Consider the following 17797-nt stretch of genomic DNA (forward strand, 5'->3'; position numbering starts at 1 on the left):
CAAAGGTTAATTGTGATTTATACCACATCTCTTTCCCTATACTACCAGTTATTAATCACATCTAAAAGATCTCTTCTTTTACATATAAACATCATGAACACAACTGCTTCTGGCTCATTTCTAATCAGCTCAGACACTGCACGGCATAGACCAGCGCCAAGTCAGCCCTGAGACGTGCAGACACTGTCATGCTGCAGAAGATGTTTCATTCTTTCCCAGTTATGGACTTAAACTTTTCCTTTTAAATAAGTCCTTCATAAAGATTTCATAGCTGGAAGCCCAGCTTCTCCCACCTCAGCTCTCCCACATGTTGTACCTCAGTAGAGTCTGCACCATCACTTTCACGAACTGCCCTCAATGTCTGCATTGTTCAGCCTGCTCCCCTGCAAGTGGAACACTAGACACAGTGTGAACAGATGACGTCAGAGCATGTGGAAAGCTTGCAAGATTTCATGAAAAATATGTTCCGGAATGCAAACTTGATTGAAAAAGGAAATATGTGAAGTGGCACCTTATGCACTAACTTCAGGGTGGGCTACCTTGTCAAATATTTTGAATGTCTCATTTCCTGCATTGTACAATGGAAGCGGAAGAACTCTCAGGATCCCAATAATGATGCAAACCAATCCACTGCTAGAGTAAGGATAATACAACCACGAGCACTGACACTTTTATTACTGCAATTACCATGAAGCAGCTGGTGGTAATAATAATAATACTTAGCATTTGTACAATGCTTTACATCTTCAAAAGGCTGTGTAAACATTTGCTATTTAAGCCTCCCAGAGAGACAGTTTTTTTTTTCAGTTTTATAAATAGGAAAACTGAGGAAGAGACAAAACAGCTCTCTCCAACATCAAGATCTTGAGATGATATTAAAAAGGGGAGTAGACATCTCTATGGATGAAAAGAACTTTTGGAGTTATAAAAGTACTGCTTAGAATACCCAAAGAATGTGATGGGACATAAATCTTCATGCACTGTACATCCACCTTCTCCAAAAAAAAAAAAAAAAAAAAAAAAAAAGAAAGCATTTTCCCAGGGAAGACATGCTTCACTGCTGACAGCTGCTCAAAGCCGCTTGCCACTGCAGAGCATGAAATGCTGGACTAAACAGGCCAGTAGGACCATCACATCTGCCAAACCCCCAGCTTGGAAGGCCAACTCCCTCTGAAAAATAAAACCATTGATAAACTGCACAAAACCGCTACTTCAATCAATCGTCGTCAAGACTGTGCCTCAAAAGCAACACACTTGCCCTCTGGGGCTGTGTTCTGCACTTTCACTGTTTAAAAACCATACAAACACGTTTTCTTTCTTTCACATCAATATTTAACTTTTTAGATTAAAGTGAGAAATGCTGTAAATACTAAGTAGAAATGAATAAATGCTACTGCTTAGTGAAGGCATTTTTGATTAGGTCTTCCATTCATATTCAGTAAGACATCAATTGAACAGATTTTTCATGTGTATATTAGATACCTCGCTCACATACAGAAACAAAATGCCTACACACACTAATACCTCCTATTCAGGTCTTGAGCTCTAGAACAGCTTGAAGTGAGCTTAAAATTATTGCCTAGACAAAATACAGCATTAAACCATTAGAGAATACATTATTTTTAAAGCCATATCCTACAAAGACTTGATTATCCATGCAATTTCAAATATGAACCATCCCACTGATATCCATGAATCTGAAATGCACTTCAGAAGACACTGAAATACAGATTAATGCTACAAATAGACAAAATGGGGAAAAAGAAATGGTTTGTGAGAAAGGAACAGCTTTGTTGCAACCAATGGTGGGAAGTGCATTATGCAAAGAGGACAAGAAGCACTACACACAACTGAAGATGAAAGTAAAACAAAAAGAGTAGAGAAAACTTATGGGATAAATAAAGAAGCAGGAAGAAATAAAACAGGAGATTAAAGTTGTATCAAGACTCAAGAGCAGGATGGACCACAATATGGAAGATGGTGGAGAAACATGGTTCGAGCAAGCACTCAAGAATGGAAAACCTTAAGAGCTAACGCAAGGGCTGAGTTGAGCAGGGAGAACATGGACCAAACCAGAAGGCAAAGTTCAAAATGCGTCACTGCTTTAGCACAGGAGCAGGAACAGAAGAAAAACAGTGACTACAACAGAGAAGCTGTGTTTGTTTCTCATCGGTGGTAGGACATTCGTCATATAGGTGATTTACCTAATGGACGGTAAGGTACAAAGTCCAGATTCCTCACTCTGTCCTGTCGTCTGTGAGTGAAACAGCACTAAGAGGCCGTTAGTGTTCATTTAGCCCAGAGTGCATCAGTTAGCTATAAAGAAGTTTGCAGCTGAAGTAGGAACAGACAGGATCCTCCTACCTCCCAGTCCTCTGCCTTAATGCCTGGACAATTCTTCATCCCTTATACAGGAAGAGAAGGAAATAAAAGAGATGAAGCATTACACTAAGGTTGTCACAGCATGGGAAGGAATGCAAAGCAATAAATAACAATAGAAGTGGAGAAGAGAATAAGCAACTCCACTATGGGAAAAACAAGCCTGAGATGACACCAAAATTGAAGTAGAAAAATATGTATTTAAATACACAGCCTGCCACCAAATTCTAAATGAGAACCACACGTGTATATTTATTTCTCCAACTGCAGGCAATATAATGCACTCACATGCATCTCAAGACACATTGTGCAAAGCTGTACATTACTTTAGAGGTCTATCTATAAGTGGCTGACTTCTCCATTTTTAAAATAGCATGGAAGATCATCAGGCTGTATTTTATTACAACTTGGTATCACAAACTTCTCACGACGTAATTCAATTCCATGGCATAGCTATTGCCATATTATTGTCATATGCAGTGACACTGAAGAACTGAAAAAGGAACATGAATGTCTCATGATCTGAACAAAAGTCTTAAATTCCCATGATAGGTATAAAAAAATATTTGTAATGTACAAGTTTATGATATACAATGGGATTTTCAAAGGCACTGAACTCTTACTAATGCCTGTATCAATCAAATATCTACCCCCCTGAAACACTGTTATATTATTTATGTACTGGAAAAAGCATGCTTTCTCAACACTAATTACTGCAAATTATATTTTACACTGGAAACAAAGAGGTTATTGACTAAGGAAATAGAGAAGATGACACATAAAACATACTGTGGAAGCAAGCAAAAAAAGAAAAAAAAAAAAGCAGTGGCACTGCAAGAAGAGAAAGTACATCAGAACTATGAGAAGAGCTCTGCATCTTTACAAGAAGAACATTCAGAGTTATTCAGAGAATTAATGTTAAACCCTTTCAACCACCCCATAATGAAAGTGCTCATTAACCAAGGTTCGTATTTCACATGCAAGACAAAACACTAGGACCATTAAGTGAACAGATCACAGAAATGCCAAATTCCACCTAAAGTGAAAACATTGATAAAATCAGGATAATCTTGTATCTCACCTTGCATCTGCAAGTATGAAAGAACAAACCCACTTTTCTGATCTCATGTATTTCTCCTGTTTTTTAGATCAAGTTTTAAGCAGCTAATTTGGGAGGTATGTTACATATTGTTTCCCTTTCCTAATGGCTCTGGACCTACTTTAATGAAGAGTGAAAAAGTACTGCTAACATCTGACTTTCAGCTTATCTTTGCACATGAGCCAATTTCTAGAAGAAGAGGGGGAGGATAAGGGAGTACTGTTGGGAGAAGCAGCAAGCCTAGTGCCTGCTTTTCTACTTGGTCAAATCTTGAAAATGCTTTTACATGCCGGAACAGAAATTGAAGTAATACACAAATCCCCATGAGTCATCCCTTTATTTTCCAGATATATATAAATATATATATATATATTCTAAGCTACAGACATAAGACTTACAATGATTGTCCTGCAGTAAGTGAAGTCTGAAACACTCAGGAGATACAGTAAATTCTATCCCCCTGCCCCAACAAACAGCCATGGCAGCTTTACAGTTAAGCCAGCTGAACTCAGCTCCTCTGTGCTCACAGGACACTTAAAAGAAGTCATATATTCCCTTACCTGCAGTGGTAATCTATAAAATGCATAAAATCTCTAAATTGTAACAATTTGGGTTATTAAAAGATAAATCTATCTTGTATCAAATCAACACATTCTTGAAAAGAAGAAAGAAAAAAAAAGGACAAGTTATATATACGAAGCAAACTTGGAGTTATAACATCCAAAACACCTATACTCACTCAGCAAATACCAATCTTAAAATACATTTCCTAAATATTCTGTGGAAACATAAAAGGTTTCACAGTATTCCAGAACAACAGTTTCATCATTTCACAACCCACAGTTTTATTAGAGAACATTGCAATTTCTTTCACTGGTCAAAAAGCTTCACTCAATCTGGCGTTAAAAACAAATGCAACTAGAATCCCCTGTCACACCATTAGTAACGAAGATGCTCATTATGCATCAGAACATTACACAATAGAAAATGCTACAGAAATGCATAACTTTACGCAAGATGTACAAATTCCACACAAATTACTAGTGATAAACCTTTGAAGTTAGAGACATCAGCTCACTATGTCCATGCAAAATGCATAAGGTTGCTAGAGTCTATTCAGAAAATGACAGAGGTAATAAATGCAAACAAAGTAATTTGTAATTTGCTATTTCCACTTCAGATCTCATTCCTGCAGAGAGTCACAGCATGAGTAACTTTAATTGCATAGATTCTGGCATAGATAGGGAAGGGAAGAAAGGGTTGAATGTGTTCAACTAGTAGCATTCAAGACCCTGAGCTGGCTTATATTGAGAAATTTTACTGAAAGTTAAATTAGTGAATAAAATCAAAGCAATGTGTTAGTGAATGTGGGCTCGTGGATATAGCTCAAAATGAAAAGTGGTCCTCAAAAGCTAATTCTAACAATATCTGTATTTTTAACTGACTAATTTTTTACCTCCTCAAAGTCCATAATGTGCTATTGAGAGGAACAAAAAAGATAAATAAATCACAAAATAGTGAAAGTTGCTTCTTCCCACATCCCCATGAATCTTGCAAGAAACCTGTGAGTAAGCTTGCATGGGAACAAGCAAAATGATATAGAATCACTAAAGTACCAAATGCTACAAAAGACAACTTGTCTAATCTTCCTGTTTCAGTGAATTGAGAGCTTTGTTTAGTAAATACCTGCGCAAATCCAAGTAGTCTCACTGACTGAGATTAAACTTTACTGTATACATGGGTTTGTGTACATGCATAACAGTGGGAAATCCAGCAGCCCCTCATGACCATAGTAACAGCTGAAATTCCCACCAGAAATAAAATTCAAATGGCAACAATCATATAGCTCGATACCCAAGATGGGAAAGTGAAATTTCTAGGTGTCAGGGTTAAATCAAGGTATGTACAAAACTATGAGAAAATCATATACGTTGGATGCATAAATAAACAGATGAAGCAGAGTTTAATTCTGGAGTTGAGATAAAATGGCAGCAGTCACAACCCTTAGTGGAAGCAGGAACTCTAGTTTCTGCAAATGCAGAGCATTTAATACTGGAAAAACTAGAGAACTAGCTCTGAAAACAACAAATTTGCCTCTTACTCTTTTTTTTTTTTTTTTTTCCTCTCAGTGTGAATATTCTATATCTGTATCTGCACTGGTAGTTTAGTTACCAGTAATATTTTTAGTGACTTACAGTTTTAGCAGGTGCTCAGTAAGTATTGCCTTAGCTTCAGCAAAAGGTGTATTTCGGGCATCAGACTGCTCTCTGTACCACAAAATAAATACAGAGGCTTCAAAATCAGTTCAAAGCCATCCAGTCACAGGGTGTTGATTAGCCTCCTTGGGACACAAGCTCAGGACTAGAATAATGAAAATCCTGAATGCCTACAGACAAAGGAGACACAGAGCCAGACGCTGTTAAATGAAAAAGCAAGAAGAAATCTTGGTTTAAAAGGATATATGAGAACCAATCCTATCCATATGTGGAAAATACACGTGCAAGCAAAGCACCTTTCCAATTCTTTTTGAATGGAAGTAACAGGATTGGGCTGTGCACACTGTACCATAAGCTACGCTCTGAGATGTTGAATGTCTTTTCTTTCTGGCTACCAGCCATGCAGCAAAGAAAGAAGAGGTTCTACTGTGCTCCAGATTTTGGAGGGTTCCCAGACCAAAAGCTTCCATTTTTCCATCTGGCATGGTTGAAAGCTGCTTCTTTATGGAAGTCTCCCACCTTAGACCAGTCATTCGCTATTCTAGAAGACAGGCTGATGCAGCAATTAGGAGTATGAGAGAGGTGCTAGACACTGAAATCAAAGTTAACAAGCACTTTCTTAGTGCAGCCTTTATTGTGTGGACTTCGAGTCTTCTGTCATGCCACTGCTATAGCTGAAAAGTTCATATATACTCAATCTATTTTGACCCTCAGGGCACCAATTACTCAACTTAAGATGTTTAGGTTTTAATAAGCTTTCATGCACGGGGGAACAAACACAGCAGTTAGTGTGAATGATTTGCCATTTACAGCTAGAGTATGACCAGAAAGAAAATCAATCATATTTCATGAATTTAGTTGTCACCAGGTGGAAAGCTTTTGCATTTTTTTACGTCTGTGCACTTCACAACAAAAGGATCAACCTTGGACTCTGTGTTATTGCTGCATATAGCCAGGCACCTACTCACTTCCTTATGGGGTTGTCACCTCCCTCCAATTACACCTAATGAGATGCTCTGGGTGCTTCAAAATTATGTGCAACCGAAAACATTTATTCTGAGCTTAAAGAACGTGTAACTCAATACCACAGCTACTATGAGTATGTGACAATACAAGTATTGTCCAAAGCCAGTTATATTTTCACAGCCTCCCCCAGCCAGAGCAGCCCCTGTCTGCTCCCATAGACCTTTGAGCACAGTATCTTGTTACCTGAAGACACCTGTATGCTAATAGCACTACACTTGCTGTGAACCACAAATCGAGCCAAGATATGCTGCATCTCCCTCACATCTTGGAAACCCTGTAAGCTCTTCACAGTCCCCGTCACTGGGAGAAAACGAGGAACTCATTTTAGGACTGGTCTAGGAGAGGCCTCTTCTCAAAGGGCTCTGGTTGCTGCATTTCCACTGGTATTCCATGGGAAGAAGACTGCTCATACAGTGCTGATTCTGTATTTCCCGTTGCTAATGACAAAAATGGTCACATTTATGTTCTTCCATGTAAGCAATTTTTGTAGCTGACATACAGACATTTCACAATCACAAAAGAGAAGAAAGATGGTCAATAGGAAGGGTGGAGGAACATTTTTTAAATGACAAAAGGAAGGAGAAGCCGTATTAAAACACGGTCTGCACTGCAAAGAAATCCGAGATCCATCATTTGGTTAATATTTCAGCAGACACAACCTAGAGCAGTAATATTTTTATCTTCAGTACTTCACTTGAAGTAAACAAACAGACGCCACCAAAGGTCATACTGCTGCATGTCTATAACCCATGGGGCACAAGAGCCATGAGCTAAGACAAAAGACAACTTTGGGGTGGGAGCGTTTGTTTGCAAAAAAATACCCTTAAGAAAAACTCATCCACTCATTTTTCTTCTGTTATCTGCTCCTAGCTAGCTTCAGGCTAGGGTTTCATGGAGGCTGCAGTCCCTTGCTGTTGTTGATGGACATAACCCAGCCCTACAGAGGTTATAGAGAGTATGGAGCACCGTGTATCACCCTTTGAAATGCCATAAACCTGTTTTCCACTATGTGCTTGGGTCACCCTTAGTGCACTGGTGCAATGTGGACAGAAGTACACGCCATGGCGATGTGAGGGGTGGAAGAAGGAAGAATGCCAGGGAAAGTTAACATAGAGAGGGGGAACGGGCTGAGCAGCCTAGAAGGCAGCACACCAAAGCCACACCAGCACACACTGCAGGATTATCCCACCCAACAGCTGCTCCTCATCACCCACCACTGACACACGTCACCTCGGGAAAAACCACCTTATACTCCGGAAAAATGGGCGAGCGGCGGGGAGAGCCAGGCTGGCCACCTGGGGAGAGGTGAGAAGGGAGGTGGCGGAGCTCGGGGGCACGGCCGGGGACCCTCCCCGGGGGACAAGGTGCGTGCAGGTGGCACACCGCCGGGGTGGAAGAGCCCGCGCGCATCTCCACGGGGACCCACGCAGGTGTACGCGGGTGCGCGGGCACGGCGGCGAGGAAGGGCTGCGGCCGAGGGTCCGATCCCTGCTCCCAGAGCGTTGTCCTGAGCTCGCCCGGGGGACTCGAGGGCACTTTCCCAGTGAGGAGGACGGGCGGCAGCAGCAGCCCCAGCGGCACCTGGAGGAGGCTGGGGCAAGAGTCCCGCACCTCGCTCGCCATGTTACGAGGCCAGAATAAATAGGGTTGGGGCAGAATAAAGGGGGGGTAGGGGGGGCGGAGGGGGGGGGAATAAAGAGGGGTGGAGGCGCCGCCACCGGGGGTAAGGCAATCCCCTCCCTGCCAGACCCTTACCTTCCGCGGGCGCCTTCCTCCCGCAAGGGGCGACGCAGCGGCCTGTGGGGGGATCTAAGAGGGATCCGGGGGAGATCCGGGGGTCTCCCCGCGGCCGCCGCCGCCGCCGGCCGCGGGCAGGGGCGGCAGGCGCGGACAAAGTGCCCGAGCGGCGCGGGGAAAGCGCCGGGCAGCGGGAGCAGCCGCGCAGCGGAGCGGAGCGGAGCGATGCCGAGCTCCCTCTGCCGGCCCGCCGCCCCGCCCCGGCCCCGGCCCCGGTCACAGCCCCAGCCCCACTCCCGGTCCCGGTCCCAGCCCACGGCCGGGGCGGGCCCGCGGAGGGCAGCGCGGAGCCCCGCGGTGGCGGTGCGCGGCTGCCCGCCCAGCCCCTGGTCCTCTGTCGCCCTGTCGAGGTTTGCAGGACAGTTGCAAAACGCCGGGGTACCTTACTTGGAGCACCTCCCCGGAGCCGGGATGAAATGGGTGAGTTGCTTCAAGCATTCTGAAGCATTCACCGGAAAAAAAAAAAAAAAAAAAAAAAAAAAAAAAAAAAAACGCAGAAAACCTACCCAGACTCCAAAGCTAAATCCCTGAAGATGTAGGTGTATCTAAACCGGCTGTAGAACAAGTCAGCTACACCAATAAAGTCTCCTGTTCTCACTGGAAATCACAGATGAAATCTCCCAGCTGTTTATGTTGTTTCCATCTGGCACCACATCCCTCCCGACCCTGACAACTTGCACGTGTCTTTCACTCTGCATGGGGAATAGTCCTATGCACAGATACTCATGGCGTGCTGACAGGTAGCCAAAGCCCTGATGCTATGCCACGTTCATGATTTTTATAGTGAGCCATTTCCACCACTATTGTCAGGCTGGCCCCTGAGAATGTCAGTTTTCACTGATTTCATTTTCAAGTAAGTTTCTATCTTTTTTGCCTCCATAGAAAAGCTGGAAAACACATTATTCAACAGCATCAAACAAACAAAATGACCCCCCCTTCAGGTAGCATATAAAATAGTTAACCTAGTTTTTGAGGTTCAGTTCCTGGTTTTTGATAGGATGGAACTGGCTTGCAAAGCTTACAAACCTGTTTAGTTATGTTCCCAAGTCTCCCTCCAGGCTTCTCTGAGATCCCTTACAAAGAGCAAAATTAAGAAGTGCAATCTTTGAAGTTCTGAGCCATCCATACAGCCATTTGCAGGACTGAGACACAGTTATTGAAACACAGCAATAGGTCCTGTATGCTGCAATGTTTCTCTGATTGCAGGCCCTCCTCAAAAAACTCACACAGGAAAAGTATAAACTAGTGAAAGAGCAGCTGCTTTCTACAATTTCCACTCAGTTCCAAGAAATGAGACTTGGCAGGTCCTTGCTTTTTATAACACTCTGTGACTCATTTGCAGAGGCAGGTGAAGTCAGAGCCATCGCTGCCAGAGTCGTGCCCCTAACAGCTTCTCCAGCAAGGACACTGGTTTTCCCAAAACACTTTCTCAAAAAGGAGAAACGAAGATATTTCTCAGCTACTGTTTGCAGTGGTTTCGTTGCTGGTACCCTTCTACAGCGATGCTAGCTCATGCTTGACCTGGGGCTGTTTGGCAAATCTTCCTGAGAGTAAGATCTGAGTGCTGCACACTGTGTTATTTCGCCGGGCTCCTGGGCAGGTTCAGATCCGAAGGCAGTGGGGAGCATGCAGGTGTGAGCCTTGCTGCAGGCTCCTGTGAACCAGGCAAGAGACAGTAATCAGAGCCTGCAGATCAGGCAGGAGAGGTGGGGCCTCAGCCCGCGGTCGCTTGGGAGTTCACCTCAACCCAGCTTCAAAAAAAACAGGAGAAAAAGCAAAACACTTCAGCCAGTGTCCCTTTCCTAGCTCTGAACTGGAAAAACCCCTTGTCACACTGGGTCTTCTCCTGATGTCTCTCTCCCTGCTACTTTTTCTGGTCCAGAGGGCTCTCCAGGAAGCAGGAAAGAGAGAAAAGAACTTTTGTGAAGTGATGGGGGTGGGGAGGGAGGATCGAAGCAGCTTTCATGCACCTAAACAGGGAATGAGTGCGTAGATACCATCCACTTACCTTGATAACAGGAAGTCTGTTTCCAACAGACCTTCAAACCTTCAGAAATCAGGTTATGGAGAGGTCACCTTGGTCATTCGTGTGAATGAGCAGTCACAGGAGCACTGACATCTGAAATGACATTTCCAAACTATTGATACCAATCAACGCACACAGCCTCCCTAGGTAAGTAATAGCAATTTACACAGAAACGTGCTTACCCCATTGGCAAAGGACAGAAAACAAATGCAGGAGACCACTGTGGGTTGCTTGTTTTTATTTGGGAAGAAAATATTTAAAGGGAACAGAAAAAAAAAATCAACAGGAAACTGGGAAGGAAGTGGGACATGAGAGTGAGAAGAGGGAAACCAGAAGAATAAATGGGAGACAGAAAGATTTGTGAAAGGATAAATTGGGCTTTTGTACCTACCCAGAACACATGGTTTATCATGTGTTCACCAGGGTGTGTGCAAGAGGCATGGGCATTTATTAAAAGGTTTTGATATAATTATGAAACTCATAACACTGCAGGTAGGAAATCAGAACATGGTAATGCAGGGGCTGAAGAAGACATTTCATGAGCATTTTTTCTGGTTGGGGAAAAAACAAAATTCACCAAGAAATTTCCTCCTGTTGTAGAAGAGCCTAAAGATACTTTCCAGCTGGGGACCTGCAGAATGGCTTACCCAGACTGAATGGCTTCCACAGAGGGCTGGGAACCTCCTTCCCACCCAAAATTCAGCCCTGCAGCCACTCGCCCCACCACCAAAGGTGGCCAACTCCTTTGCGTGTGTCCATTCAACCGAAGGCGTGTGGACAACAAATGTGTTCACGCAGGGGGAAGGACATTATTCAGGCTGTACAGAAAATAGATGGGCAGGTATTCAAATGCTACGTGCCGGCTTCAGAAAGCCTGGGGATTTATGTTAACCTCTGGATATCAGGATTTCCACTGTTGTTGAAAACAGACCCTGCTGTAACCATAGAGTTTTCAGGAGAGAAACACACAAAGCAAGCCTGATTCTTCTCTTCATTTTAAGGCACAAGTCTACAGTGAGAAACAAGCAAATTGTTCCTGGTTTAGGATCATACAAATGTGAGCTTAACGCAGAGTAATCCACAGCAAGAGAGAGAAACAAAAGAGACTGGCTAGCTGTCTGTGTTTGTTCCTCCATTCTTTATGCTGCTGGAAAAAAAAAAAAAAAAAAAAAAATCCCAAATGGTGAAACTATATATTTGCTGCTTAGGTAAAACTATAGAAGACTGTTTGCATTACGGCTAACCATGGTGCTGTCTAGAACAGGCCAGGGCAGATAAGAATAAGCACAGAGATTCTTCTAGTCCCAAAATTGTCTACAATCTGATCAGGAGTTTCCTTGGGGTGTGTCTGTTTCTAAAATATTATGCTTAAATGTGTCATCCTTTGTGCCATAAAAATATTTTTAGAGCTGTAGTGAGTCTATAAATAGGAGTAGTAAATCTATCTGTAACATAACAGCATCAAAACTGGTGAGGCTGGTTTGGTCTAAACATGCTGGGAAGATTCTATAAACTTCTAAATAAATTAGGAACATAAGTTCTGCTATCCAAAAATTAGCTTTGGGCAAACACTCTGATTTGTAGTGGTGCTTTATTTTATTTATTTATTGCCAGGAAAAGGGAATGTAAAATAAAATTATAAAAAGCCCTCCTCTCTCCCCATGGGCATTAAGAACTAGTTAGTTCATTCCTTTATTGTAGAGCTTGTGCTTCGTTGATTAATATTAAATTACAGAGTTACTTGTGTTTTCTTTAATGACCTTTCTTGGGAAGGTTGCTTCAGCAAAATGAAGCAAAGCAGATGAGAGAACTATCCAAAAGACCTAAACCTGCAAAGGAACAAGGAGCCCAGCAGGTCTGCAACCCTCTCCTCACAGAAACAGAGCTGCAAACATATTTTTGAACCACAGGGAAAGCCCCTGGACTGTTCCTGGCTGACTCAGAGCCTTTTTCCCAGGTATGGAGCCAAAACAGCGCAAAGGATTCCTGAAAGTCTCATTTCCACAAGAGAAATGATTCTTCTGAAGAGCTCAAGGATATAGGAGAGAATATGTCAGAGGATAACAAGGTGTCTGTCAGGCTGTAGTCACTGCGCTGGGCTCCATGGAGACTTCAAGTGTGATGGATACGAATGTCTCAAAGAGTTGTCGTGAATCACTCAGTCCATGTTATACGAGGGACTACTCTGAACTGCAGACAGGCCAGACATCTTGAAAAAATGGAAGGTGAAATAATTTGCTCATGGTCCTTGTGGTACCTGCATTCCCAAGTCAGAGGCTGTGCAGTTATGCCTCCTGGGTGTTCTGTTTCCTGTTGTGCTTAATTTGGTGCTTGCTTCTCTAAATATACACTTTCCTGATTTGCTCCTTAGTCTAACTGCCAAGGGTCATCAGATTTCTATTCCTTCCCCCTAATTATTGTTACATCTGTGGAGGAGATTATTTGAGTAAGCTGACTGGGATAAATAAACCAGCTGTTTATCATCACATCTGAGCCCCCAAACTCCTCAGCCCATAGCTGCCATAACCTATGACTTACAAACTTGCCATCCAGCCATTCCAGTTACTAATGCATCAATTACAACCCATGTAAATTTAGGGCTGGGATTAAAGTTGAATGTGTGATGATAAAAAGCCTTCCAGAAAGACAAGGGTCCTGGGACATTATGAATTATCTGGTAGTCATTACTATACAGTCCTTCATGGATCATAATCAACCACTGAAGTAATGTAGAGGACCTTTCTCCCACTGGAGGCATGGAGAGTGTTGCCATTTGCTTCAGAAGGAGTAGAGTCAGGCCCAAGTCCTTAATTTGTGCATTTCTCAGTCTCTAGTTGCTAGCTGGCACTCTAGTTTGTAAGTCAAGGATTCTGTCCTGAGAGAAACCTGAAGCACAAGAAAAGATATCCAGAAGCTGCTGACATCATGTGGGTAAAGTTCAGCACATTTGGAAGTGATTGCTAGATTTTGTTCTATCCCCTCTCAAGAGCTACACTGTGTTTGATGCATGAGACTCTAATTGAATTTAAGCAAATAAACTGCAGATTACAACACGAACTCAAACCTTGTTATGCATTCTGATGCCTCCTTATGCCTGTCTCAGTGAGACAAAAATGAAATATGATGCAGACAATCAATCTTTTTATATCTATGCTGTGTTCTTTATAGGGAAGCATGACAGATGTTTTTTATTACAATTGTATGTTTACTGAGAGAGAGGTAGAGCATTAAACCTCAGATATAACATTTTCCTCACACTTTATATTCATGAGAAAAGAAAGGGGGCAGGGAGAAAGAAAAATATATAATTGAAAATGTTTATTTCATCCGTTTTGCCAGAATTTCTTTTTGCTTGAAACTTCTCTAAGTTTCTGGGCTTTGTTTTTCCTTCTGAGGTTTTGGACATACATTTCTCTGGTGGATGAGAGGGAACAATGTTAACTACACTACTCATCCCAGGCCTCCAGAGTTCTTGAATCATGCACCTAAAATTAAGACACTTCTTTAAGAATCATGAGGTGCTGACAAAAAAGGTGCTGACATTTTTATTTGGCTTTGGGGCCCACGGGTTTCATATTTCCTAGCAGAAATGTCAGAGGAAGAGACTTTTTTCTAACAAATAGAAAGGTTTTGGTGCATTCACAGGGCTATAGACAATTAAACTTTTAAGAAATATATAAAATATCATTACCACAACACTAAAATCAACAGATTAACCAGAATTACTTTGAAACTGTATTGTTATTCTTCATTAAATTTTCCTGTTCTTGCACTTAATTTTAACTTTTCAAATAGTAGTCACAGTTCCTGATTTTAAGGACAGAACGGCCTGGTTCAGCTGTTTGACCCTCTTACAGAATGTGCAGGGTATCTGAAGTTCTCTATTTGCATACATGTGAAAAAAAAATCATCATTTCAGCAAATGCTTGCTTACTTCTGATCTCATAATTGTTTCACTAGATGAGGGAAGTAATTAATAATACTGGTTACAATTTCTTGTTATGTAGTTCTTGCCACAGACCTCAAAATCATCTGTCTGCTGGCATTAATGAATCTGGAGTCACAAGCTTCGTTGTACAGAAGGAGACAGAAGGAGACACCAAGGCTTAGCTAATACGGCAAATCTTCACAGTTACATCCTGAAACCTGGATAAGTTGTGTTTTTACTAAAACTTAAAAGCACAGAATTTAAAAGATGGTACCAAATGATCCTGGGATCCCAGAAATGAAAATAACAATAAATGCATATGAAATAACCCTGCGTATATGTGTGTACATGTATAGTTTTGAATACATGCACTTCATGAATTTTGGGTGTATGAAAATGACCTGCTATTTCTGGTCTGCACTGGCAATGCTGGAGAGGTTAGGTAGCAATGGCAAATTGCATCCAGTGCACATGGATGTGGGGCTATGGTGGGACCCACAGACCCAATCTGCCAGTATGGTGCTCCATCCATTGAAGTTCCTTAAACAAAAGTGAGACAATGTCTCTGAATTCAGTTTCACAGGCATAGTCCTGGGAGTTAACAACAGAGAAGGCTACGATGTGATGGAAAGGCTGCCTATACAAAGGCATCCATTCAACAAGCTTTTTCTTTCTGGAGGAAGGTGCCCATGAGACAGTTTCATTTCTATACAGTCTTCGGATAAACACATGTAATGTTCAAATTCACAATTTCTTAAGTCTGTGAGAGATGTGGCAAAACTGCAGCTGCATTACTTCAAGTTGCAATTTTGCCTTAAAGCACCCCAAACCCTGTGATAATACCAGCATTCGAAGCACACACTACCGAATCAAAGCAGACCTTCTGTGAGCTTATAACAAGTCAAGTCAGGGAAGGGTAATAATTAAAAAGGAGTCTAAATCTTGTCTTTATTATGATAATTAGTCAGCCATTAGTGAATTGCATACTGAGGTGGTCACAACTGTTTGCTCAGGTATGCTGGGAAAGGGGGGAGGCCGTCTACCTTAGGAGGCTTTGTGAAATCCCCCTGGAGCATAAGGAGAAATGTGCTTTAAGGGCCTTTGTGCAGTCTGACACTGAGCAAACAGTTTGATGGCTGCTGTTGGGTATGGAATAAAAATCTGTCTAGAAAAAGCAATCAACCCTGCAAAGTTTGTGAGATGGACTTCTGTGTCATCTTAACAGTTTACAACACACTATACAATACTATGAGACAAAGGGACAATGTAAATACAACCAAACAGAAACATGCTTTAGAAAGGCAGTGTTCAATTACTTGGGTTACATCACCCAAGCTCTATGCACACTACAGAAAGCACTGCAAAACAACAGATGAAACATTGAGAGAAGAGAATATAAATGACGTGTCAGTCAACAGACATTTTAAATCAATTTTTGAATCCATATTATAGAAGCCAACAATAATTTTCTATTTCAGTTGCCTCATACATTTATCCCAAGGCCCACTCCTGATTTCACTGGCCTTTTTGTTTAGGATCTTGCCTCAAAGACCTTTGAACTCCTTGTGAGATGTTTCTTCTTATCAGACACCTTTAAGTAAATTGGAGGAGTTGAGGACAGTGACTCCACAGTCACTAAAAGATCCCAAACATTATAGGACATAGTGTGCATATTTCTAATAAGTGGAAAGCATCACATACAGTTTACAATAATATCACTGCTCCTGTATACTGTTCTGCCTTCTCCACATCAAGAAATTTTAGGATTCAATTAATGCTAATTGCTTGTTATTATTATTTAATTAATTAATTATTTTTCACCACTACCTTCTTAAAATCTCTTAGGGTTCCTTACCTTGGAAGTTGATTGCAGATATATATATTCAGAAGCAAATATTTTCCCTTTTTACTAAACAAATAAGCAAAGGTATAGTATGTGTCTTTTTATGTCCTTCCAGAGATCTGAAGGACCTTCTGCACTCCAAAATTGTCCTGCCTAGTAAAGAGGGGATGTGAGATTTTGAGGACGAACACCACATGCATACTTTTCTGGGCAGAAACAATGCAAAGATGTGTTAATATCCCAAGGGTTTAAGAAAGCTTATATTGTTTGGCACCCTCTCTCTCCTACAGATGCAACAGTGGGGATTTGGTCCCACTGGCTGTTACACACATCTGAGGAAACATTGAGCAGAAATGGCTAGGGCATGGAAAAAGTACTCAGGAAGTCTCCTAGCTGGAGGTCACTGCCTCTGGCCAGAGGTGGCCTCTGGAGGGGTCTCTGAGGGCATCATCCTTCTAACTGCATCGTGCCAACAACATACTCATTTTTTTCAGCAGTAACTGCAGAAGTGGTGTCACAACAGAGAAGATACCACTGCATGCTCCACCCCTGTGTCCCCTTGGGCATCAGGGTGCCTTCGGGTAGTGGATACTTTGCTTTGGAAGGGTGGCTGTTTGCCAGATCCCAGTTCTTCCTCCTACCCCGAGAAGAGCCCATCTCTCCTGCCCAGCCCTGTGCTCCAGCTGTAGTCTCCGAGCCCAGAAATCCAGCACTATCACTGGGACAGTCCACTGGCTTTGTTCAAACATGCCAAGGCCTCAGGACATGTTGAACATCAGATGTGTTTTGGCCTGCCTGGAACTTTCTTTCAGTTTATGTAGCTGCAAGAGCAATTCTCTAGACCAGGTGGCTATTGCCTCATTCACTTAACTTTTGCTTAGCTCTAGAGCTGAGCAAAATCATATGGCATAATCATATGGTTTCTCTATTTCTATACAAATAATAGCAACGACCTGATAACCTGTGTATTATGACATATTTATAACCCTGTTACAATGTATACCCCTGGTACAAGAGAACAGCAGAAGACTCAAAAGCAGGAACACAGGATGCAGTCCAGAGACAGGCACAGAATGATGCTGGAGACGTGAAGGGGATAAACACTTGTGGTGAATGAACCAAGGTCAGAAACTGCCCCAGGATGGCTGAACACCTTCCTGGGGACAAGGACAGGCTGAGACCATGCCAGAACATGGGCAGAGCTGTGGGGAGCTGGATCTGACCCTGCTGCAGCATCCTTGGGTCAGGGGCGGACAGTCCCTGGGTGTGACATGGGGTCTTGGGCCATGGGTAGAGTGAGGAGCCCTGGGGAAGTGGGGCAAGTACAGCAAGCTCTGGTGGTGTTCCCAGGGCCATGGGGACTCTGATGTCTTGCTGCAAGTCTGCCATCCGCTTTGTCCAAAAGGAAGACTGGTGCCATTATCCACTGGTCTCAGAGAGGCAGCAGAAAGGAGTGTAACATGGGAAAATGAGGTTTGTGAGA

General features: G+C 42.4%; 1 protein-coding gene and 1 long non-coding RNA gene across 3 annotated transcripts in view; one reads left to right on the forward strand and one right to left on the reverse strand.

Moving 5' to 3' along the window:
• The window catches only part of EPS8 (epidermal growth factor receptor pathway substrate 8), a 131666-nt gene extending 122830 nt beyond the window's left edge, over nucleotides 1-8836 (reverse strand). The window contains exon 1 of one of the 2 annotated variants that reach the window (XM_035346804.1): nucleotides 8476-8836. The gene's annotated coding sequence lies outside the window, so the exon portion shown is untranslated. The remainder of the gene's footprint in view (nucleotides 1-8475) is intronic. The other variant, XM_035346822.1, reaches the window with a different exon arrangement.
• A 1354-nt stretch (nucleotides 8837-10190) lies between these two features.
• On the forward strand, nucleotides 10191-14775 carry LOC118178369. Its single transcript, XR_004756140.1, has 2 exons — nucleotides 10191-10690; nucleotides 12158-14775. It is a non-coding gene; the product is annotated as an uncharacterized LOC118178369 (long non-coding RNA).
• The last annotated feature ends 3022 nt before the right edge of the window (nucleotides 14776-17797 follow it).

Source organism: Oxyura jamaicensis, chromosome 1 (assembly GCF_011077185.1).
Source record: "Oxyura jamaicensis isolate SHBP4307 breed ruddy duck chromosome 1, BPBGC_Ojam_1.0, whole genome shotgun sequence".
Taxonomy (NCBI): domain Eukaryota; kingdom Metazoa; phylum Chordata; class Aves; order Anseriformes; family Anatidae; genus Oxyura; species Oxyura jamaicensis.